Genomic DNA, 26,619 nt, shown 5'->3' on the forward strand with positions numbered 1-26,619 from the left:
ACTCCACAGTTTTTCCACATGGCCTGCATTTAGTGGGTCATAAAATTGGATCCCCTGTCAGAGATGACCTCCTTAGTAAAAATACCAAGTAGGGCCTTAGCACCAGCCTGAGCTGTAACAGTCCTCATAGGTATTGCTTCAGGATATCTAGTAGCATGGTCTACTACAACTAGGATAAACCTGTTGCCTGAAGAGGTTGGAGGTCTAAGGGACCAACAATGTCAATTCCTACCTTCTCAAAAGGGACTCCCACCACTGGGAGAGGCACCAAGGGTGCCACATTCTTGGCTCCACTCTTGCCAGATGTCTGACAAGTGTGACAGCTCCTACATAATTTATGTACATCAGACCCCAACTTAGGCTAGTAGAAATAAAGAGAAAGCCTGTCCTTAGTCTTCTTGAAACTCAAGTGACCAACCAAAGAAATCTCGTGGGCTAACTGTAGGAACTGGTGCATAGTGTCGAGAGGCACTACAAGTCTCCTGTAGTACCCTGGGATAGACTCAGTCAGTTCACTATAGAAGAGGCCATCTTCCCAGTATAACCGATGCTTCCCATGCTCTTGCCATTCCAGCTGGAAAGTTGCCTGTTGGTGAAGGCCTTCAAGGAGTAGGGCACTCTCATTGACCTCTGCTGAAGTCTGCCCTAACAGGGGCCACCTTCTGCTAGTAAAGACTGCAGCTCAGGATGGTCTGCAGGATCCAGATCTCCAACAGGGGGAAGGTCTTCTTCCAGGTCTGAATCTGCCGCAGATGATTCAACCAATCCTGGTGGTTCCTCACATTCAGCCTCAGCTGGTGGAGGAGTCACAGGTGTGACTTTGGACAGTTCTCTCGGGGATGTCCTTGTAGGTAGCACAGGAGTGCTGTCTGGCTTCTTTCCTGAGGTTTTAGGTTTCACCTTTTCCTCCTTTTTCTTGGAAATAGCAGTCAGTAAGTCCTGTGGACTGGGGGTTATAGTTTCCTCTATAATCCCCCCTCGAGATCGTTTTAAGGTACTCTCTCTGGCCTTCCTTGTCTACTCCTGTTTCCTTTTGCTGGGGGGCCTGGAGGTGCTTTATACAACTCCAAGAGTGTTTAAGTCATTCCACGACAGGACTCTCCCAGGTACTTCACTCTGCACACTAGCAGGTATCTTGACAGTCATGTCATAGCACTGGATGAGAGCTGGTAACTGTGGAAGCATTTGGACAGGGCCTCTAGCAAGCTTAGTGTGGTATTTGGGTGCCTTAGCAACATCCTCTACCTTGAAAAAAGATTCATCCACTAAGGTAATGCTGGCCCTAGTGTCTCTGATGGCAGGGATCTCCTGACCATTCACAAGTACACTGTCTTTGTAATATTCTTTGGTATTGTCTGGGATGGAGTTATAGACATCTAAGTTCTGTTGTTCGCACAGACCCACGGACACTAAACAAACACTGGCTGAGACTTTCATGGTTCCTCAGCCAGTAGGTGAAAGTTTCCACTTGCCTTCTTCCTCTGGGGAGAAGGGTAAGGAGACAGTGTGGATCCCTGAAGGTTTACCCTTACATGTGGGATCCCTGTTCACATGGTCAGTTGACCCACAAGCAAAACATTTACCAAATGATTTGATGAATGGGGGTTTGGTCTGACCTCCCTCTGGTTTGGCACCAGAAGTTCCACTAGCCTGATTCGGTTTACCAGGGGGCTTACCCTTCTTATGTTTGTGGCCCTCTTTTGGAGTGGAAGTATTGGAATTCTCTTTGTTACCTTTCTTGTGCTGATTTCCCTCATCCTTCTTCTGAGTAGCCCCAGAATCATTGTGAGTAGCCCGATGGCAACCCATAAGTCAGCAGCCTTTGCTAACTTCTTTGGATAAATTTCCTTGGAATCAGCGAAATGCTGTCTGAGCACAATGGAGCAGGCATCATAGATAGACTCCAACATAAACAGATTTCTCATACCTTCATACGTGTTAACTCTATAACCCTTAACCCAACCATCTACATTTTTCAAACATTCAGATACCCAGGTAGCCCAAGGGGTACCATCATGCTTTTTGAGGGTTCTAAACCTCTTAAGATACTGTGAAGGAGTTTTCCCAAATCCAGCTATCAAGCTAGTTTCACATTTTCATACGCCATCCTGTGTATTTCCCCCCACCTCCATTACAGCATCAGTTGCAACCTGGGGTAGCCTAGACAAAAGCCAAGGAATCAGCTGATTCCCTGTAATTTCCTTAACCCCATAGTTATATTAAAATGCAGCCAACCAATCCAAAATATCAAGCTTAATCTCATACATACTTACTGCATCTTTGGGCATGCGAGGGCTCTTAGGACTGGAAGACCTAGAAGACTCTGGAAGAGAACCATTCTCAAGGGACAATTTCTTCATTTCAAGAGCATGTTGCAATTCCATTTCCCTTAGTTTAAATTCTTGATGTTTACTTTCAGTTTGTGCTTGGAGCCTTTTGAACTCTAACTCAAGCCTCATCTTCTCAAGAGAGACACTCTGGACTCAGTACGGGACCTGGTAGGGTCCCTGTGGCTAAAGGTTGAGGCCTAAGAGCAGGTAGAGGTGCAGTAGGGCCTACAGCTTGAGGCGCCTCTGCCTCTTCTAACTCATCAATAACATTTGAGTTGGAGTCTGAAACATCAACCTCATCATCCTTTTCCATATTTTCAACAGAAGTGGGTATAGCAAACCTATTTCTCAGACTTTGAAATGCCAACAATCTTTCTATTAATTCATTCTTTTCGCCTTTAACAGTGAGGGCCTCCTATCTGTAGTTATCCATATCAGGCATGATAAAACAATTGCTTTTCTAGTGGTGCTTAGCCTTGTGAAGGTTATTTGAACAACAGTAAGAGCAGCACTCTCAATGTAACAACTATACTTTATCCTCACCACTTGCCACCAGTGTTAGGCAGAATTACATGCAGTACCCTTTGGGAACACTACACACAAGTAAGACTACAGGTGTAAGCACAATCTCACCTTTGGTATAAGTCTGTACTACCCAGTTATGTGGTAGCAGGACTGAGCAGCCAGGCTTATCTCAAGAGGGAATTGACCAGTACAAGGTGTTACACAAAGGACTTGCAATCACAGTGGCTCAAACAAACATGTACTCAAGGTTTCTTGGTAAAACAATATTAGTTTATTTACACAGTCATTTGGAAACATTCCACTAGCAATAAGCAGCTCAGTATCAAACTACAATACACTCCAGTACCAAACCAATACGTTTCTTAACAGGTTAGGCTCCCCAGAAGTGGGAGCAAAATTGCACTTCAGTAACTTTAAAAAGGGAGTAAAAAGACAAAGGTTATACGAATTAAGCACAAATACATTCTTAGGCAGGGCAAATAGTTTCAGTTCACTACAAGAGGCAGTTCAATTCAATAGGCCTGGGCCAAAGTCAATGGATCAGTGTCTTGGCTAGGATAGCACAGTTCTGGTAGTAAACGGTTAAGTCTTTGCCAATGTGCTCAGGAGTAGCTTGCACGAAAAAGAATTATATGTTGGATTAGGAGCGAACAAGTCTCCAAAGTTGGGAAATTTTCACAAACCGGCAGAGAGGATTTCTCAACCGCGTTTGCATAGTACCTTCGTAATGAAGAAAAGCTGTAGCTGAGGCAATTGTTCCTGCAGATCTCGCTGCTCCTGGTCCTCAGTCGTGGGGACAAGAGGGAGAACGTCGGGAGGTTCCTGCACTGCAGAGGGACGGATCCACAAGCTTGTCAAAACGTTGGTTTATGGTTTGAGTGCCTTGAATTCCACAAACTAGTATCCTTCTCACTGGCTATCCGGTTTTCAACAGCACTGTGAAGAAAATTCAACCAGTATGGATATGGTTTCCAGGTGGCTTGCGAGTTGGTTGTTCCCACCAGCTCAAGGGAAGTCGTCGTCCTTGAAGGGGCTTTTCTGTCGAGGGAGTTTCAGGCTCTTCGGACCTGCAGCAGGGCTTCACCGGGCAAACCAACGGTCCAGGAGTTGCAGCAGTCTTCTTCCTCCAGCTCGTCTTCGGTTCTTTCGTTTCAGTGGTTGACTCTGCATTCCAAGTCCCGGAGACATGCTTTTAAACAGTTCGCTCCCATTCATTCCTCGCCTACCCACCAGGGTGGCTGTCCTTGCCGGACAGTCAGCCAGCCAATCATGCCAGAGTGCATTCGGGTCTCCTAGGAGACTAAGCACAGGGAGTTTCGGGCACCTCCCTCACATCCTGTCACGCCAGACACTCAGACGCCAGCGGCGGTCTTCAGTGCTGAAGCCCGCCAAAGGCAATGGAACAAAAGGGACCAAACCTGGTTTGGCGCGCAGAGACAAACACTAGAAGGACCTTTCCCAAATGGCTAAAAAAAGTCGATCGGAACCTGTTTTTACAGAGGGGTCTCAATGCCATCTTCAAAAACATGGCTCTGGTGGATTTTAGCTACCGGAGCGTTTAAACGGGTTGCGGTCGGGAAAATCATGGTAATACCACTGCCACCAGCCATTCTGAGAGGAAAGGGTAGCATTTGAGTGCTACATGAGTTTTCTAGGCATAGGGAATACTTGGTATTCCCTCCAGCACTCTGCTGTAAGGCACTATGTGCTGGGTCTAGCAATTTAAAAAGACTAGCAAAGTCAATTTAACTTTACATTCACTGGGAGACAGTAGTCAGTCCCAGATAAGGTATTTAAACCTTGGGAAGCCTGAAAGACATCCCTGTGCCACTGCACTGAGGGTGCTGTGTGACACACATGAAAAGATGATGCATATGGAGTTGTCTAAAACTCCATATCCAAAGAACACAAAAGTAAAACACACATCAAAATACATGAGAGTGGGAAAAATGTCTCACACTCTTTCCAGGTCCTAAAAATCCAGCAAAGTTGCTGGGGTCTCAAAAGGTAAGGGAAATTTGCACTATGAGAATTCTCCCTAACAGCGATCCCCCGTGCAGCTGTGATATGCATTTTCCGTCTTTGATTCTTTCACTTTATTCCTTATTATCTTCTCTAAGCTTAGGTATATGTGCTTGCAGCCAATGTATAAGCGGAGTAATATCCTCAATTTTTTACACGTCACTCTTTGTCTATACTCACCATTTACTCTTTGCAAAATTCAACATTACTTACTTAATGAAAAACAACACAATATGAGCGTGCAGCATCGTTGCAAGCTCTAAACCCGCTGTTTACCACATTTTTTACTTTAACCTGCTAAAAAACATATTTAATATAATTCATTTTCAAATACACGCTTAGGTCCTCGAACTCTCGCATTTCTCCTTTTTACATTTATCAATTCTATTTACGATTTCGTCATCTTTACACAATCACATAAAAGAATCAGACAGACAGACATATTAGGCCGGCCAAATGCATTTTGTCTTCTCTTCATAAGACTTACTCTCACCCCTAAAATACTCCATACGGAGTGTGGACAGACCTGTGTTACGCTCACCTTGCTCCCACAGGGGCGTCGGTCGGACCCGGACAGCTGCGGTCTCCACCCACGTGATGCGTAGTGCAGCGATGACTGACTGGATCTGCCCTCCTAATCTTGTCTGCTTAACCCGTAGAAATATTCTCCTGCAAGTGGAGAGATGGATTTAGCCACTTGTGGATTCAAGTGATGGCACCCCCACAGTCCTCCCCAACTAATCACCTCTGAAATGCCCTCACAGCAATCTCACCTTATATTCTTGAAAGATGAGCTCTCCATCCTGCGTGGATTTGCATGGGCGCGTCGATTCCAGTTACTTCACTGGTTTGAAGGCTCGGGAGAGTTCCGGAGAGTATTGACTCTGAGGTTCCTGGTGAGGACCAGTAAGTATTAAGTTCAATATGTCCGATGTTCACTCTTGTTCCCCCCTTCCTTTCTTATCTTGCAGCTGGCTCGTGAAAAGATGCTCTTGTGGCAGCAAGCTGGTGGTGCTCAGGTAAGAGTCTGTATTACCCGGCGCTGTCCGGTAAATGTTGCACATGGAAAACGTGTTGTTTTGTCTCTTTACAGATGCGGCACGTGAAAATATGGAGAGTCGCAAAAGGATGCTTCCGGTGGTAAATCAGGTAAGTCTATGGTGGTAAGAATTATATTTGTTGGTTCCCTCGGCTCACCTTGTGGTTTTCTTTTGTCTACTAGGTGCCGAAGTTCGGCGAAGAAATGATGGAGGCAGCGCCGACCCGAAGGATGCTTTGAAGACTGGTGAGTATGGCACGGCGCGGCGCTGCAGTTGGAGGTGCGGCACGTGCAGAAATTATGTTCTTTACAGGTCCGGAGACGAGATGGATCCAGAATCAGGTGTGGAATAGAAATAAGTTTGTTTTCTAACCTTGTCCCTTTCTTTCCTCTTTGTTTTAGGAGCTCCGGATTCGAGGCGGGCGTAGCAGAAGACCGGATGCAGGCTGCAGGCACGATGAGCGTTACGCAGCTGGATGCAGAATAACGCTAAGCGTGTGTTGCTGGTCGGGCGTGGTTTAAATAGCCTCAAAAGTAGTCCCAGGTAAGAAGTCCCTAGAACCACACCCGAGTAAAAAATAGTCCCTGTAGAAAAATAGTCCCTTTCAGGCTTCATGTTCTGCAGCATGTTCTGCCTGAGACAAGTAATGACTATGATCCTGGCGCCTAGGGCGCCAGGACTGAACCCAGATAGCCCCTGCTGAGGTTTTACTACATTTCTAGATGCCTGCTCCTGGGGCTGATGGGCTTGGTCCGGATGCCTGGGGGTAGGCATCATGACAACCTTGTTAAGTTTGTCTTTAACCAAACTTGTTTCCTACAACTTCCTCTAAGGGATTTTGGGTCCTGTTCCTTCCGTTACACTCTTTAAAGCATAGGCACTGGCTATACTTGTATCACAGCTCCTCCTCACGATACTCAAATTGTTTGGCCTCCCTTAAAGCTAATTTCTCACTTATATTTAACGCTCATCGTTCTCATGTTACATTATGCCTACCTCCCTCTGTTACCATATTCCCCCTTATCATTCTCTTTAACCACTGCCCATTCATTATTTTGCCACCTGTCTCAATGTTTACTCACCATTCGTGTTTTTTCAGCTTCCGACTCTCGAGATCGCACGCCTCCTCAGCAGCCTCTTCCTACCTTCCGTCCATTCAGCTTCCTGTAGATGCCGGAAGTGTTTTTTTCTGGAAACCGTGGAACCCGTCTTACCCTAGCTTGTACAAGTCTCACTCTTATTCTAAAAACCCCTATCTACAGGGAGCTTCACGTCTTTTCAGAGGTTGTGTGATATTTCCGGGGACCTCAAAAGCTTACTTATCTCGATGGATATTTATCTAATCATCAGTCTCTGCTACCACGTGAACTGAGGTTCCTTCTCAGCCCTTTAAGATAGCTTAGCAATATAGAGAGAGATGGAGGATGTAGAGTTTACTCAGACATCAATAATAGAAACAACTCAGGTAGTTGGCAAAAGATACTGTTTTAATCACAATTATCTAAAACAGGGACTACAACGGACATCAGCAGACATTGCTCATGATCTCTCTCGAAACTTCTCAAAGCATTTCATAAAAAATTACATACTTATAGTAAAGAAATTGTCATAGGTGACGTTTAACCTGCGTATTACTAACGTCATTGAACGTAGCAAACTACAAAAACCTAATGGTGAGTGTGAGTGTTCTACAAGGATCATCTAAGTATATGATCCATACTCGTCTAGGGCAGTGGAGTTTTGCGATATGTCTCTTAACAGCAGGTGGGGCAAATAAGCCCTTCCCCAAAATATGTCACTATAAACGTCACTAAATATACGTCTAATTGGCTATACAACTATAGGACTCTTGATCATGCTGGCATCTATCATTGGTTAATTTCTAACTAGTCAGTGCCTTCTCAACCTACATTGGCAGTACGCAGGCTGAACATCCAGGTGCAGATGAGCTAGTCTTAACCACAGCTTCCCACCAATTAACATATCCATCCATCATCATCTCAGTGGTCCACTGTCAATTAGGTATTTGAACTCGGCCTTGAACATGTTCTTTGCTCCAGGGAATTCAAGAGAGTGAAGGCACTCTCTGCCCTTGTGCGTAGGTGTGACCATCATGTTCATCCAACTTCTCCCCATGTGAATAAAGACCACGAAATCGAGCTTTTCAGTGTCTTAAAATGCTATTCTTTAATAGACCTCTGACGTCTTATTTTTGTCAATGTCTTCTGAACAGAAGCTTCGTTCTTTCATACGATTCATATCCAATGTCAGCTCACCCCAGCCTGATATGGCCTTGGCTTCTTGGCTCATCTAATTTCACCTTTCCGAGTTTTCTCCTGTAATTCACTTGTTTTCTAATTGCGCCATGCTTGGAAAATGGAAAAAACAACTTTCCTTTTCTTGCTCAGTACTACCATTGTACATAATAAAAACATCCATCCCTTACTGACTCCAATATACATATAACTGTTGGCGCATGCCACAATCTATTCACTATAAAGCTAGCCTTTTAATAATACTTCATCTGCTTGCATTTCTTTGCATGTATACACATGTGAACTAGTTTGATATCTTCATTACTTTTTTGGCATAAGCTTCTTCATCTTGATCCCCAAGATGTCCTTAGTGCCGATACATTGTTGATGCCTTGTAGACTTGTCTTCATTCTCTTCTCTATTTGTCAGCATTACTCTGTAATGACGTCACTGGTAATGGCGACATCACCATTCTTCTTCTTCATGCATTTTCTCTGCTTCTTCAGGAATTTCATTCAGACGACCATCATATTCTCTCGTATGCAGCTATGGTTTCCTTAATGGGAACCTTGCCTCCCGGATCTTCTTAGGTATCGGTACTTTTACTGGAACTGCACGTGTGTCCCACTCTGGGATCCAACATACAGGTGCTGCGGGCAAGATGGTTGAGGTGGGGGTACTTCGCTCCTTCTCTACAGAAGTAACTGGAGGAAAATGAAAATGTTACGTACCTAGCACTGCAGTATTATAGTGATCATGTCCTGTAACCTGCTATGTTTAAACAGCATATCTCACTTATGAGAGGCGGACACTGTAGAACATACTGTATGTCTTTGCAACTAAGGGCCGTTGCCTAGCTTGTAATCCGTTTCTCATCTCTTGCTTCTGGCACGTTGCATTTGCAAGCAGAAACTAAGTTCTCCCTTTAAGAAAAGCAGCACTTTGGACCAAGTGCAGGCACCTTGACCAAGAGTTATAATAAAATTAGTATAATTGTTCGTTTTTATTTGGTCGAATGGTGCATATTTGACCGATTTGGACAGTACCATTCGACAGATTAAAAACTAACAATTAGGCTAATACATATCGAACATGTGGAGCGGGGGTGTCCCCTGCTCCCTACCCCTATTATCTGTATGCATTAGCCTTGGGGGGTTGCATGGGTGTCTCCCGCTTCCTCAACATCGGAGGTGGGGGACCAATAAATTAAAAAAAGGTCCTAAAAAAAGGACCCTAGGGCATCGGATCTGACTCGCCTTAGAGGGACGGATCTGATGCTGCAGTGGTGAAACAGGTAAGTAGGGGAGTGGAGGGGTGGGGGGTTGGTGTGAGCGCATTTGGTTTGTACTTAGATCATCTGACAATTGATCGCATGTGGGCAGTTGTTTTTTGGAACAGTTTGCCACGATCAAAAACCACCAAACCGTTACGATGGCGTGATCTCACAAATGGCACTGGCTTCTATGACCGAGCTCAACTCGTATCAAATGCTGATTAAGTTGAGGCTTATTTCTTTCCTAGCAGAAAGGATTTAGTGTGCAGCCTTGAACAGTTAGGACCACCACTTTACGTTTTAAGTTGAGCCTGGTAGGTAGAAAAGCCAGCAGGGTTCTGAGGGAAGGGGCGCTCGGAACGCTCATGTTGCCGTTGAGTTCATGCTGTCACTGCTTTCAACTAAGAAATGGCTCCACCAGTCGCAAGTAGTCCTTTTTCCTTAAAAAAGGAGCTTTTATTCACAGGTAGCACATATCTCTATCATAAAAGAAAACTAGCATGGTTAACTGAAGAGAGGATAAATATGTATTTGCTCATCTATGATTGGCATTTAATCCTCTTACTGAATTAAAAGTGTATTGTTTTTCAAGCCTTACTTGATTCTGCTCAGTACTAGAGTATCAAGGACTTTAAAATAAACACTATAAATACAAATTAAAAAGGGAATTACATATAATCTCTAATGCATCTACCCAGGTTTGTTTAACCAATACTAGTTTAAGATCGAAATATATTTGATGGAATACCAAACATCGAAACCTCATTCATTTAACAGACACCGCGATCCAAGCAATCTTGCAAAATCGTTGCGAGCAGGTTAGTACTGATAGTAGGTTATGGGAAACCTTTATGTACAAGATTCTACCACACGTGTGCACTCTGGTACAATCTCATTCAAACATGCGGTTCAAAACATTCCTACAAATCCTACCCCTAAGTTTCATTACCAGTATCCAATGCACTCCATGTACACCAACAGAATTCAGTTAAATACGGGCTCAGAGCTTTATATTAAAAGACCCATACATGTATTACATCTTCAATTTAACTCCGTTTCCCCTCTGCACATTACATTCCACACCCAAATCTTGGTAACACGTCTAATTAACTAGCTCAGCAAAACGTATCCACCGACCATACGGGAATGTTTCTCAAAATAAAAGATTGATATCATTCAAACAGCCTGGGTTGAGCACATCAAGCAACCATACATTACATATTTCTAGAACTAAGCACCTCTGGGCATAGATCCTATTTTAGATACTATTTCGCATGTTAAGGCCAAATGCTATTTACATAGTTACATATTCTAGGTTGCTATTCATGTGGTTACATGAGCAAGTGCAGACTAAAGATCCATACTACCACACTCTTTCCCTTACCCTCATTGCCACTGAACTGGTTGGCGTCACCCAACTAATACCTCCGGTTACTATGTTAGTCTGTATTCTTATCCCATTTGTTCCTTTTATCATTTATATGGCGCTGCATTAGACCATGGGCATCAGGGTGCTAACAGAAAACAACAATACAACTACAAAAACAACGACGAGAAAAATAAATTGGATTGGGCACTAGAAAGCCTTCACCAAGGAGCAGTACCTGCCCAAAGAGATCCCAAACATGTAGTCAAATAAAAACAAAACCAAACCGGTAGGAGGAAGCAAGCTACTCTACAGATTATAGATCATACCATGGCACTTATAACGAATCCACAACCAGCATCAGATGGCATACTAATAGTTATATTGTATATTAGGAAAACAGACTTTTTTATATTTTGTCTAGAAATCTGATAGTGTCACACAATAGCTAGTTTATAAACCGATACATATTTCCAAATGGGAGATATGTCAAGTACAAAAAAGACATTTTTTTATTTTGAAAATATACTATTTCATACAAGGAAAATGTTTTAAATACACAGAATTCACAATCCTAAAACCAGGTTATAAAAGACGATTGCACAAAACATAAATGCATACTACAAAAAACACACATTGCACATTAGATTGAAAAATGACACCACCACTAAAAATAAAAAAATCATTAAAAATCCATTGTTGTGTTCAATATATGACCCAACATGTTTCTGTCCAGTGACTTATTGATGTCTGACATTCATCAGGGGTAGCTCTTCTCAAAATTAGTAAACAACCGTCCACTTTAGTCCTGGTAGAAGTAGGTCTTAATAAAGAATCTTTTCAGAAATCTATAGGAAACACAAACATAGTTAAACAAAACTGTATGCAACACCATCATATCAATCACTTTTTGCTCTAAGTGCAATTCGTCAATGCTCAAAAAGACCTATCAATTAATAGAGCACCCTTATTTTTTGTCCCAACAAGGACATTTTAGCACCCAAACAATCTGCTAATAAATACCTTAATGTAAACATGTTCCAAGGCTCCATCAATGGAACATGCAAATTAGAATACCTTCCAATCGGATTTCAACAGAGTAACATACCCCCTTTTCATTGGTATAAGGTGAATACACTGTATAAGAAATGAAATACAAACACCAACACCATGTCACACACTACTGTTTCATTTTGTGAAACTACACCTATCTACAGATGTCAAACACTACTCAGATATTAAAAAAACACATACCTTCTAAAGTACACCCAATCTGGTGTGCATCAACAACAAATGGAACTGAAGCTACCAACAGCACATCAAAGCTCTCTTGTGCTTTTCCCCTCAATTCCACTAACAAGCCCTCCCAGCCAGATCAGCCAGGGCACCCAGAGACCACGAAAGCGACAGCAGTGTGTTGTGTAAGAAGGCAAATGGCAAAAATAAGCTTGGAAAAACAAGCAAGTGCAGTTTCTTGGGTTTCCATTCAAACTGCTTTATCAATGTACCAAGTATACCTAGCCGTTTAACGGATCAAGAGCATGTTAATATATGAAAGAACCAGCCATACTTAAGGAGGCTACACACGTTAATAATCCAGGAAGAGGACTTTAATTTGTGATGGAAACCAGAAGAGGAACATTTTGTGATGGAACAATGTGCATCTGGCTCTAGAGTGTAATATGTGCCAACAATTCTAAGGGCTCACCTACGGGAACAATCCTGCACTTCCATGTTTGCATACCCAGCCAAGTTCACTCAGCCATTCGCCAAAGTTCAATAAACCGAGTAAGAACATTAGGGCACTGAATAGACCCTCGATGGGTGCATCAAATTCGCCAGCATAAATGGGCCTGTGGAATGTTTGAGAAAGGTGGCTCTTCTACAGCCAAGTAGACAGATAGCTACCGACAACCAAGGAATGCCTGCCTAAACAGGCAGGGCTGCCTGGTGAGGGTTCTTTAGGTGCTTTACTTGAAACTGCTGAAATGTATGCCCATCTTTTACCGGCTGAATGTGCCGTTGTACACTTGTTCAGAAAACAGACCTGCATAACCATTTAAACAGGCAAAGAAACGCCACCAGTGTTATCATTAGAGTGTTGTATTTAGGTTCCATTGGGAATGTTCTTCTTGTCTGGTTCTGGAATCTGCTCTCAGAACCAGACAAGAAGATGCTTGATGTAAGAAGGTTGGCTGTGGGGACTTCTTATTAATAAACCAGTTAATCAGATCAAACTACGTCTGATTTTCTTCACAACAATCCCCAGATGCGTACCAGAGCGTACTCGTGATGAATGAAGTCATTCAGGAATGAAATAAGGACAGCCAAACCCATATACACTGGAGAAGTAAGGAGAATAATCATTTTAAGCAGCGGTGACATTTATTGAAATAGTTTCCACCTCCTTTTGGTGAAGAAGCGTTTGTATCACATGTGCCGTGCGCGACCTGTGAAGGCAACCGAAAGAGACATTTGAACAATGCAAGTGGTACGTCATTCCGTGATAACGTAGGAAGTGCCATAGAAATATGTCAGAGTAAAGTACCTACGTTACGTGCTCTGCGTGCCACCATCTTGAAAGACTGTGGTTGCCACGGTTACATGTAAACAGCACCGTTACGGACGGCACGTATTGTGGAAGCAACAGAAGGAAAAACTGATACATTGCAATATACGCGCTGATACATTACGAGTGCGACCGCTCGGCATAATCTGTTTATAATATTCCTGGTACCGTTTATAATCTATTACAAGTTTGCAACATCTGCGCTGCACAATATAAACATATAAATGGAATATATTGTCACGCTGATGTCGGAGTGCATCAGAGCCCTATAGGAAAAGGAAAATAGACAATTGATCAGCACGGTTAAAATAAATTGAAGACATTATAGCAACATGTGCCTTATTATAGTAACGGCATAAATGGATTTTGTCAGACAGTGGAGAGTGCTTCAAGAAAAAAAAAGTGTTAAAAGAATACATGTGGTATTCATCTGTGGAAATAATTTTGTGCATCTGCTCTTATCTGTGGAAATAATTGGAACGGTGTAAAACCCGGAACGGGCCGGAACGGTACCCTAATATATAAAATGGCAGCAAAACTCACCTGAAAATGATGCAAACACACATGAAGAACATTTTGGAAATGGGATAGGTTGAACAATGTGCTGTCATTAACCCATTACTGCCCAAAATCTATATTTTCACACAAAAAAAACCTGGAACAGGCCGGAACGGTACCCTAACATATAAAATGGCAGCAAAAAGCACCTGAAAATGATGCAAACACACATGAAGAACATTTTGAAATGGCAAAGGATGAACAATGTGCTGTCATTAACCCATTACTGCCCAAAATCTACATTTTAACACGAAAAAGTACCCGGAACGGGCCGGAACGCTACCCTAATATATAAAACGGCAGCAAAACTCACCTGAAAATGATGCAAACACACATGAAGAACATGTTGAAATGAGAAAGGTGCACCAATATGCTGTCATTAACCCATTATTGCCCAAAATTTACATTTTATCACGAAAAAGTACCCGGAACGGGCCGGAACGGTACCCTAACATATAAAATGGCAGCAAAAATCACCTGAAAATTATGCAAACACACATGAAGTACATTTTGAAATGGGAAAGGTGCACCAATATGCTGTCATTAACCCATTACTGCCCAAAATCTACATTTTCACACGAAAAAGTACCCGGAACGGGCCGGAACGGTACCCTAACATATAAAAAGGCAGCAAAAATCACCTGAAAATTATGCAAACACACATGAAGAACATTTTTAAAGGAGAAAGGTGCACCAATATGTTGTCATTAACCCATTACTGCCCAAAATCTACATTTTATCACGAAAAAGTACCCGCAACGGGCCGGAACGGTACCCTAACATATAAAAAGGCAGCCAAAATCACCTCAAAATGATGCAAACACACATGAAGAACATTTTGAAATGAGAAAGGTGCACCAATATGTTGTCATTAACCCATTACTACCCAAAATCTACATTTTATCACGAAAAAGTACCTGGAACGGGCCGGAACGCTACCCTAATATATAAAACGGCAGCGAAACTCATCTGAAAATGATGAAAACACACATGAAGAACATTTTGAAATGAGAAAGGTGCACCAATATGCTGTCATTAACCCATTACAGCCCAAAATCTACATTTTCACATGAAAAAGTACCCGGAACGGGCCGGAACGGTACCCTAATATATAAAACGGCAGCAAAACTCACCTGAAAATGATGCAAACACACATGAAGAACATTTTGAAATGGCAAAGGATGAACAATGTGCTGTCATTAACCCATTACTGCCCAAAATCTACATTTTAACACGAAAAAGTACCCGTAACGGGCCGGAACGGTACCCTAACATATAAAAAGGCAGCAAAAATCACCTGAAAATTATGCAAACACACATGAAGAATATTTTGAAATGAGAAAGGTGCACCAATATGTTGTCATTAACCCATTACAGCCCAAAATCTACATTTTATCACGAAAAAGTACCCAGAACGGGCCGGAACGGTACCCTAACATATAAAAAGGCAGCAAAAATCACCTGAAAATAATGCAAACACACATGAAGAACATTTTGAAATGAGAAAGGTGCACCAATATGCTGTCATTAACCCATTACAGCCCAAAATCTACATTTTCACATGAAAAAGTACCCGGAACGGGCCGGAACGGTACCCTAATATATAAAACGGCAGCAAAACTCACCTGAAAATGATGCAAACACACATGAAGAACATTTTGAAATGGCAAAGGATGAACAATGTGCTGTCATTAACCCATTACTGCCCAAAATCTACATTTTAACACGAAAAAATACCCGGAACGGGCCGGAACGCTACCCTAATATATAAAACGGCAGCAAAACTCACCTGAAAATGATGCAAACACACATGAAGAACATGTTGAAATGAGAAAGGTGCACCAATATGCTGTCATTAACCCATTATTGCCCAAAATTTACATTTTATCACGAAAAAGTACCCGGAACGGGCCGGAACGGTACCCTAACATATAAAATGGCAGCAAAAATCACCTGAAAATTATGCAAACACACATGAAGTACATTTTGAAATGAGAAAGGTGCTCCAATATGCTGTCATTAACCCATTACTGCCCAAAATCTACATTTTCACACGAAAAAGTACCTAGAACGGGCCGGAACGGTACCCTAACATATAAAAAGGCAGCAAAAATCACCTGAAAATTATGCAAACACACATGAAGTACATTTTGAAATGAGAAAGGTGCTCCAATATGCTGTCATTAACCCATTACAGCCCAAAATCTACATTTTCACATGAAAAAGTACCCGGAACGGTACCCTAATATATAAAACGGCAGAAAAACTCACCTGAAAATGATGCAAACACACATGAAGAACATTTTGAAATGGCAAAGGATGAACAATGTGCTGTCATTAACCCATTACTGCCCAAAATCTACATTTTAACACGAAAAAGTACCCGGAACGGGCCGGAACGCTACCCTAATATATAAAACGGCAGCAAAACTCACCTGAAAATGATGCAAACACACATGAAGAACATGTTGAAATGAGAAAGGTGCACCAATGTGCTGTCATTAACCCATTACAGCCCAAAATCTACATTTTCACACGAAAAAGTACCCGGAACGGGCCGGAACGGTACCCTAACATATAAAATGGCAGTAAAAATGACCTGAAAATTATGCAAACACACATGAAGTACATTTTGAAATGAGAAAGGTGCTGCAATATGCTGTCATTAACCCATTACTGCCCAAAATCTACATTTTCACACGAAAAAGTACCCAGAACGGGCCGGAACGGTACCCTAACATAAAAAGGCAGCAAAAATCACCTGAAAATTATGCAAACACACATGAAGAACATTTTGAAATGAGAAAGGTGCGCCAATATGCTGTCATTAACCCATTACAGCCCAAAATCTACATTTTCACATGAAAAAGTACCCGGAACGGGCCGGAACGGTACCCTAATATATAAAACGGCAGCAAAACTCACCTGAAAATTATGCAAACACACGTGAAGAACATTTTGGAAATGGGGAAGGTTGAACAATGTGCTTTCATTAACCCATTACTGCCCAAAATTCAGTAAAAAGGCAGCTAATAAGTAAACTCAAAGAGGGACTTTGTGATGACATCTATATTGTACTAGAAAATCCTCATGTACCTAAATATACTCTAGTCACATAAAGGTAGAATCGTAACACGTTTGATTTGATTGACATGAAGGGAAATTATATATTTCAAAATATTACTGGAGGGTGACTACACCTTACTGAACACTAGAGGGAGCAGTAACTGTTTAGTTGTATTCATAGTCAGGTTTTCCTTTATCACTTCCATATCCTTGTTTCAGGAAGTGGTAACATTTCACATGTTTCTTCTTCACTTAAATGTTGCAGCTTCATCTTGTCTGTGCTGATCACCTTGAGTTTAGATACAGGTCAGATTTATGTTTTTTTTCTCTCTGCAAGCCTTGAGCATAAGAGTGCAACAATGGATTGCTTCATGCTGACCAGATCATTTCTTATAGAAAAGCTCTGCTGCAGCAACTTTGACAAATGTAGGACCACCCTGCCTTTTCACTACTTGGTTGGAAAGAGGTCTTCAAGTGGACAGGGCCCAGCCTCGTATGTGACACAGCAAGGATCATAAAAGGTCTTCAAGGTGGCTCAGCAGCTAATAAACACATTTCATGCAAACAAGGAAGCTTGAATCCCTAAGAAGGGGCCCTTAAAAATCAGACACATCATCTCTTCCTAGGAAAAACCTAGATGTGCATCATGAAGAAAGCTGTTTCATTGTTTTCTCTGTGTAATGTGTTATGTCTTGCTTTCTCCCCTGTTCCTGTGTTGTGAGCCTGGGTGCTGTGGAATGCTTGTAGAATGCCTGCCTCTGGAATGTTGAGAGAGTGTTTGAGAGCTCCTTGCAGTTTGGAGGCTGGGGCTTGAATGATGGCATTGAGGCTTCAGCGGCCAATCAGAGAGGATGTTGTGACGTGGCTAATGGCTGAGGATGTCGAATGATGTGCCATTGAAGGGGATGGACTGCCTCACACACTGTACAACGGTTTGCCGCTGCACGCCTCTAAGGGTTTGAACTGAGTCTCAGAGGAGGAGATGTGTCCTGATGGTAATGCTGCTGAAAAGAAAAAGCGGCAGGTAACATCTAGTGCGGCGCCCAGCATGGAATGCTATCCGAGCAGGAGCTGGGAGTTGTTTCAGGAGAGCCGTGTGTGTGCTGTCAGCATAGTGAACAGCTGGGTGCTGTGTTTGGAGACCCATGTGGGCACAGTCAGCTCAGTGAACAGCTGGTACCTGAAACAGTCAAGTTGGCAGTGATGGAGGTTGGGCCCAACGTGTGTTGGGGTCGGGGTCACAGGTACCAGCTTGACAGCTGCTCCGGGTTTGGTGTGGATGGACCTATGCTGTATCCTGACTGCGTCTCTGGGAAGCAGGAATTGACTGTTCGCTGGGAAGAGCTCTGGGGTTTTTGCCTTGGTTGTGGGGCTGACCTGGGTGATTCAAGAAGACAATATATGGCAGTTTTCCACAAGCTAGATCAGGGCTTTGTCATTTTTCAGGGAGCTGTCCATGCTGAACCGTGAATATTGATCAACAGTGTTATATGAAGTGAAGTCTGTTTGGGTGTAAGTTGTCCATTGGTACGTTGTGGATTGTGGTGGATCTGGGACGTGTTTGGTGTATTTTGGTAAAGACATGTCCTCTGTTAGTTGAAGGAAGTTGAAATTTGGTTTGTTCTTGCATGTTGATTTAACTTTTGCCTCCACAGGTCTGTCAGAATATGGACGTGAGAATAGGGCATGGACTTACTGGGGGTTACTTGTGTATGTGGTGTGTGTTGTGCTCACTGGGTGGCCTGGCAAACCACCTTGTGGGGTTAGACAGTTTTGTTTGTGTTTTGTGTGGCAGGGTAGTGCCAGCCACCTGGGCTGCTAGCTGCCAGCACATGGCACACCACAGCACTTTGGGGAGGTATTATGTGCCCGTGCCATTTGCGTTCATGGTTGTGGCTGGAGAAATGTTGTTGAGTGTAGTTTACCTCATTAGTTTGTTTCTGTAGAGGTGGACCCCGCACTCACATGTTTTTTTGCCATTTGGTCAAGTGTGCTTTGCCATTGTGTGTTGGGGGGACCCCAGTACCCTTTGTGGGGGTGTCGCTCCCACACCTTGAATGTGGTGGTCTCAAACTATGTGTTGTTCTTGTGGTTGGGGTGCTCCTTGTTGGGGCACTGGTGGTGCATTTTCATGCGCCATCTATTTGCGGTGGTGTAGTGTTGCTTGTCTGTCGAGCAGCCTCAGGGTTGGTTTGGTTAGGTGATAAAGTGGTTTTGTTTGGTTGAGATGGGTAGTCAGCAGTCGTTCCGTGGGGTTTGAGGCCGGTCCCTTGTGTGAATTCCTGCTGTTTGGTCAACGGTGTGAATGGTGACGTGTTTTCAGTTGTGATGTTTTTCTAGCATTTCATTGGTAGGACGGTTGAGGGGATTTTATGTATTTAAAGTTTATTTATTTATTTAAATATGGTGGCGAAGGCCAGCAGGCATTGATTGGGGCTCCAGGTCTGGGGTATGAAGGGGTCTGTGGGCGCACAGGAAGGGTTGGCAGAGCAGAGGATGGGAAGTGTAGAAAAAATCTGAGTGAATGGGGGATAGTGGAGAGAAGGTACTGAGGGGTGGGAGGGAAAGGAGGCTAGTGAGATCACAGATTTTTAAGCCTTTTGCAGTGAGAGACGAAAGAATGAAGAGAGGTCGGGGGAAGAAGGGTAAAAACTGATGGTCCCAGATAGTTTGTGACGGTAAAAATGGAGAGAAGAGATGAGGTTGGTGTAGCAGTGTGATGTGACAGAGTGCAGGATGTAACAGAGTATGGGGAGTGATTCCTTGTAGGCGACAAAAAGAACCTGGGAAAGGATTTTACAGCAGCGATGGATGTCCATATAGTATGATGAATCATTAGTGATTCCCCCCAGAATCTTGACCTGGGACCCTTCTCGTGTGGCCAGGGGAAGGCAGATGCTTCCTGATCCCAACCCTGGGGGTGGTGTTCTGCGGGAGGATCACATGGGGTGGGAACAGGCCAGGAGGAAGGAGAAACTCCCTCGTTTAATTTTCTCTGAACCCCCAATCTTGGAATGGCTTATTGTAAGGTAGAAGAAGTTAGGAAAACTAACTTGGTTGGCAGGGACTTCAAGTCCCATAATTCTTCAGTACTGGGACGAGGAAAAGGGATGCAGAGGAATATTGCTGTGGGAGCAATCAGCTAATTAGTGTAAACGACCTACACCTGAGGGAGACTGAGAGGCATAAAAAGCCCCCTCAGGTGCAGGAAGAGGGAGAACATGAACAGCAGGAGCAGCAGGAGAGGAGAAAGCAGTGTAGGCTGCAGAGGAAAGTGAAGCTGGCACGAGAGAAGACGCCGGGACCATTGTGCAGCCAAGAGCGGTGTTAAGTCCTGTGAGGGTCTTTGCCTCAAGCTATTCCTGTTGCAGAGGTTGCGCAGTGGGAAGCGTAAGAACGGGACGCTTGCCCATTGAAGGCTTGTTGTGCAGAGGTTGCGCAGCAGGAAGAGGAAGTAGCAAGGGAAGTGTACCCTCGTTAAAGGCTTTAGGTGGCTGGGTTGCACCTGAGCCTCTGCCGAGTGGAGGAAGCTCCAATTTCGAGTGGCGTGAGAGGAGGTGGACCAGACGAGGCTGTTTGCCTGACCGCGAGGAGCCACAATGACAGAAGACCTGCGAACACCAAGCGGAGCTAGATTGAGCGACTTACCTTGTGAGTTCACAGCTTGCAAGTGACTCCGGATCGCTCTGACACTATCCACGGCAGGCAGTTTCACTCGCGTGTGAGTGAGAGAAGCAGTGATTACAATTCTGAATACTGAACCGTACAAAACCAACAAATGTTTTACTTATTAAACCAAAGTGACTGTGCAAGCAAGCATGTGAGTTGGTGGAAGGGCCAAAATCCCTGTGGTGAAGCTTTAGTCCAAACAAAAGCATACAAACAATACCAAGCAAAAGAGTATTTAAAAACCCGGCAATTCCAATATAACAACCATTGCTCAAGATTTCGGGAGGATAGCTCAGGGGCAACGTGCTCGCCTTACAAGCAAGACGACATGGAGCACCACAGGTTTGTCACAATTGTCACATTGTCAATTGTCACAAGCTTTGACACTCTCCTCCCAATGACTGTAAGATCCTCTCCGTGCCCAGATACAACCGTTCTGGAGGGGGTGTAGCCTTGATCTTCCCAGAGTGGATTCCTGCCTCTGTCATTCCTATGCAGGCCTACTCCTCTTTCAAATGCCTTGTCTGAGGCTTTCTCTCTCCTTGCCACTCACCTACCATGGCTACTATCTATCAGCCACCTGGTCAAATCACCTCCTTCCTCTCTGAGTGGGCGGACCTCACTTCCTCGCTCCTGGCCTCAACTACTCAACTCCTCATTCTTGGAGACTTCAACATCCATCTGGATGTTTTCGCGACCTCTGTGACTCTCTCTCTCTTTCTATTCTCCCCTCTGGCCCAACTCACTCTGCTGGGCCCACTCTGGATGCTCTGATCTCTTCAGACCTCCCCCTCTCTATCCCTCTGACCACTCCTCTCTCCTGGAGTGATCACTCTCTCATTTCCTCCCATCTCTCCCTCTCTACCCATCAGGCCAAGCCAACTCCAACACTGCCATGTACCTTCTCGGTCATCCGACCCATGAAGCGTGTCAGTTGAGGCTTCCACTTTCTCTCCCCCTCCTCCTCCTCCTGCTGACTCACATCCTGACACCGCCCTTTCCATGCTCTACTCTTCTATCTCTGATACTCTTGATGTTCTTGCCCCTGTCATGAACATCCGCTTGAAGCCCAAAACCAAGTGCAACTCTTGGTATGACTCTGACCTAGTTACCCTTAAACGCAAGTGTAGGGTGGCTGAGGGGAAATGGCGGGCTTCTTGTGCATCCTCTGACAAACTGGCCTGCGCCTGCTACAAAGGCAATACCAGCTCCTTGTCCGCACTAAGAAGGGAGCCCACATGCAAGCCTGCATCTTTGTGGCATCTAACAACTTGGCCGTACTCTTTAAAATCTGCAAGGAGCTGGCCAACCCTGCTGCAGTCTTTACCTCTCCTGTCGCCTCCGAGGCCATCTGCATGGCCTTTGCCTTTCATTTCATCTCAAAACCCAGGACATCCTGTCCACCCTCTCGTCCTCTCCTCCTCCTCCCACTTCTCTCTCTGCTACCTTTGGCCCCCCTGCAGCCGCCTCTCCTCCTTTTTTCTCATTTTTTCCTCTGTTCTCCCTTGAAGAGATTTCCAGAAAGTCCAATCTATGAAAGTATCGTCAAAACAGGTTATTTCCTGTTCATCCAAAACCATCAAGGACCACATCAACACCCTTGCTCCTGCTCTGGCCGACTTCTGCAACCACTCCTTCGCCTCTGTAGCCTTCCCCTCCCCTCTGAAGCACTCTCTTGTGCACCCTCTTCTCAAGAAACCCATAGCCGACCCCTATTACCCGGCTACCTATCACCCGATCTCTATCACTCCTTTCCTGGTCAAACTCCTGGAAAAGCTGGCCATCTCCCAGCTTAATCTTCACTCCAATTCTGTTGGTTGTCTCCATGACCATCAGTCTGGCTTCAGAGCTGCCAGAAGCATGGAAAGTGCTCTCCTGAACATCCGTGAAGACCTGCTCTCCACCCTTCATTCTAATATCCCATCTGTCCTCATCCTACTCGATCTTTCTTCTGCCTTTCACATGGTCAACCATGTCATCCTGCTCAATCGCCTTCGTGATAAGCTTGGTATCACTGATCAGGCCCTGGCCTGGCTGACACCCTTTCTCTCCAACCGACCCTCCTAGGTCCAACTTGGGTCCTTCCTTTCCTCTATCTCACTTTCTACCTGTGGCGTTCCCCAGGGGTCTAACCTCTCTCCTTGGCTTTTCAACCAATACCTGGCACCGCTAGCCCACTGCATTTCTGCTCTCTGCTGAAACTTTCAGTGCTATGTGGATGACAACCAACTTGTTTTCAGGCTCCCCTCTGCCACCTCTTCTCCCTCTGTCATCTCTGACTGTGTGTCTGCAATCCAGGTGTGGTGCGCCGCCAACAATCTCTTCCTTAATGCCAGTAAGACAGAGATCCTCCTCATCGGCACACCTGCACCTTCCTTTCCTGTCACTCTCTGGCCGGCCTCCCTTGGCCCTCTCCCTGCTCCCACTTGCGAGGCTAAGAACCTCTGGGTCATCTTCGACTCCACGCTTTCCTTTTCTCCACACATCTCTGACGTCTCAAAAAAAGTCTAACTACCAACTGCACCTCCTCAGAGGTATTCTTCTTTGCCTCTCCTTCCCCCATTAGCTCACTGTTTCCAGAGCTCTGGTTCGCTCTAGGCTGGACTATTGCAACAGCCTCTTTGTCAATCTGCCTGCAAAAACTCTCCGCCCTCTGCAGCTCATCCAGAACAGGACTGTGAGACTTGTCCTTGGCCTCAAGCCCTGCGATCGTATCTCTCCACCCCTGAAATCCCTTCATTGGCTCCCAGCGTCTGCAAGGATTAAATTCAAGACCCTTTGCATTGTCCACAAGACTTTCTGGTGCCTGGTTCCGCAATACCTTGAACTCTCCCTCTGTAAATACCTTCCTACTTGAGCTCTTCGCTCCTTCACCTCCAACTCCCTCAGGATCAGTCGTTTCTCCAAGCAACAAGTTGGGGGTAGATCCCTTTCCTCTGCTGGGGCATACATCTGGAACAGCCTCCCTGCCTCTCTGAAACTTGAGGAGAACCATCTCCGGTTCCGGAAGCACCTCAAGACCTTCCTCTTTGCTTCTGCCTTCGCTCTTCCTCTCCCCTGCTAAACTGTCTGCTTTGGCACCGGGCACCTGGTTACCCTCTGATATCGGGCCCAGATCCCTGCCCTCCCAGCCACACACCCGCACTGCCTCCTGAAAACCCTTGCACTTGGGTCTGTATCTGCTACCCTACAGTCCCCTTCGAGCACTTATAATACACCCGTTGTTACACCTTATTTTCGCACTTACCACCTACTGGGCACACTACCTGTTGTTCTATCACGTGTTCAGCACTTTCCACTCTTCCCCTGCCCCTCGCACTTCCCCCTTCCCTCTCCCCTGCACTCGCACGTTCTTAATGTCACTGGGCCTAGTAAGATCGTTGTTCTGTCCTCCCTTGTTTCCCCTCCCTTGCCTCGTTGTGCTCTGAAACAATTGTGTATTGGCGCAATACAAATAAAATATCATATCATGTAAATATCAGCCTCAGAAGGAAGGTGAGTAACAGCAATATTCGATTGAATAGAAATGATTTCATCCATAAAACATGTGGACAAGGAATTACAGAGGGCCTGAGAGGAGGGAAGAGGAACCGGTAAGCTAGTAGAGAGATTACGAACCACTTTGAACAACTCCCTGGGGTGATTCACAGAAGTTTCAATAATAGATGCAACGTAGACAAGTTTGGCACATGAAAGGTGACCAGAGACAAGGCAAACTTTTTCCTGGGGGTATAAGAGTGCCTCCACTTTTGCTCCATCTGCCTGCATTGTAGGCGAAGGGCACGCAGCTTGTCCATGAACCACTGCTGAGAGGGGCGTGAAGGTAGCCTAGATGTCTTGAGCTGAGCAAGGCTGCCTGCAACTGCGGTCAGAGTACTAGTTAAAGAATTCATGTCCACAGGGGACAGCCCTGAAAGTCGGGCAAGTATCAAAGAGGTCATATCAGATTTAGATACTGAGCGCCATCCACGCCGCTGGACTAATTTGGCTGGTGGAGCAGATGGCGGGCCCTTAATGCCCCAGGGGAAGGGAACAAAGAAATTATCAGACCACAGGATTTGAAAGGCCACAAAAAGAGTGATCTCAGCATCTGCTGAGAAAATCAGGTCCAAGGTGTTACCTAAGGAATGGGTCTGTTCATGAACCTGCTGGGGGAGGGAGAGTTCTTTCAAAGAGGACAGAAAGCTTTGAATCTTAAAGTTCTCCACCTCATTGACCTTAAGATTAAAGTCACCCACAATTGTAATTGTTTATTTATAACATGCTTAATACCCAGAGATTTCTAAGCGCAGACCCGGGCATCGAACCTGTGTTGCTCCGCGTCGTCTTGCTACCAAGGCGTGCACGTTGCCCCAGAGCTATCCTCCCGACACAATGGCATATCATCCTGACAAAGACAGTGTTTGTTTACTTGAAGGAGATGAATTTAAATCCTGTTCTTACTCCAGGAGAAGTTGGAACCTATCACTTCTTTTCGTACATTGTTGATACAACTGAACTTTTTATTATCAAGTTTTGAATCCGAAAGGACTGTGTTGGAACTTTGTGGCAAAACAGAATTTCCTGATTTCTTTTGAACTGTGGAGCAAATCCTTGCTCAAACCTGGGGAAGGGGAATTAACCCAGGTTATGAGAAGAGGCAGTGGCCACATTGTGATGTGGTTTTATGTTATATATAATTGTTGGATTAAACTGCCATACATTTCCTTATTGATTTATTGAGTATACAAGTGTGAGGGACAGATATCCTTTTGTAAGAGTATTTTCTTTAGTTTATTCTAGGCAGGAAAATCCTTGTCAGGGTAGGGATAGAGTGGCGTTTATCCTACCTTTTTATTTAATAAAATGCTAAAGTTGAAAACTCTTTACAAAGTTGTCGGCCTCACATTTCTTACCCCTCACAATAGGTTCTGAGATGCTGGATGGTTGTGGAAATCCAAGGTTCAATGCACAGGCAAGAGGGATAATGGTACTCAACGAGAGCACTAGTGCTAGGTTAAAATCTGGGAAGGCCTTCTCACTGGAGTTGGTAACAGATGGAAAGAGCACCTAAAGGAAGGGCCTGACTTTATTCAGATGAGGAGTTATTTAGTCCAGTGAGTTTCAGAAAAATTGGGCCGACTGATTGTGGAGGGTGACCAGAAAATGGTCAGAGTATGAGGAGTCAAGGTGAAGACAGTGGCTGTAGTCATGTTTACGGCAGGTTGAATTGACAGGTGTTCAGTGTCAGAGATTTGATTAAGAGGTCTAAGTCATTGGAAAAGAGAGATTGAAGACTCAAAGAGGTCAATAGATGAGAAATATGCAAGAGGAGGTGGAGCAAGGAGCTGAATACAAACATACTCAAAAGAAAATGAGATTAAGTAATTGGGGAGAGAGGTGGATGGCGTGTCTTTACTGATCATACGACCTCCCATCCTGCCATCCTGCTACCCATTCTGCCATCCTTTTAGGATAATCAGTAAGAGTAGGGAAAGTTAGAGGAATCAGTGTGAAGGGCTTCTAGTGAGGCTGATGAAGATATGGGGCCTCATTACGACCCTGGCGCTAAGTGTTTAACGGCTGGTTTTTCCAGCCGTTAAAGTAGGCACCCACAAAGGGACCTTGGTGCTAATTACGGTACTGCAATTTGCGGTACTGTAATTAGCGCCTTCCCCATTCCCATTGAGCCCTATGGGTCAAAAATGGGAATGGGGAAGGGTCATGGCAGCATGGGGAATTACCGCCCCACCAACCTCGGAATGGGGTGGTAATTCCCCATTCCGCCATGGCGGACACCGGCATGGACCATGGTGCTAATAGCACCATGGTCCTCCGCCTAGGTCGTAATGAGGCCCATGGTGTTTACCCCATTGATACACACAGGTTACTGGTTATCAGCACATAGAGACCCATTTTATGATATAGTGTGGAATTTAGGGCCCAATTCTGCTAGAGGTGTAACAC

General features: G+C 44.5%; 1 long non-coding RNA gene across 1 annotated transcript in view; it reads right to left on the reverse strand.

Annotated features, from left to right (window-relative positions):
- LOC138569138 (uncharacterized) overlaps positions 1–13,850 on the reverse strand; it is a 69,215-nt gene extending 55,365 nt beyond the window's left edge. The window contains exon 1 of the long non-coding RNA XR_011303142.1: positions 12,520–13,850. This is a non-coding gene — a long non-coding RNA (uncharacterized lncRNA). The remainder of the gene's footprint in view (positions 1–12,519) is intronic.
- Positions 13,851–26,619: the final 12,769 nt, after the last annotated feature.

This window comes from Ambystoma mexicanum, chromosome 1p (genome assembly GCF_040938575.1).
Source record: "Ambystoma mexicanum isolate Mex_15411 chromosome 1p, UKY_AmexF1_1, whole genome shotgun sequence".
NCBI lineage: Eukaryota > Metazoa > Chordata > Amphibia > Caudata > Ambystomatidae > Ambystoma > Ambystoma mexicanum.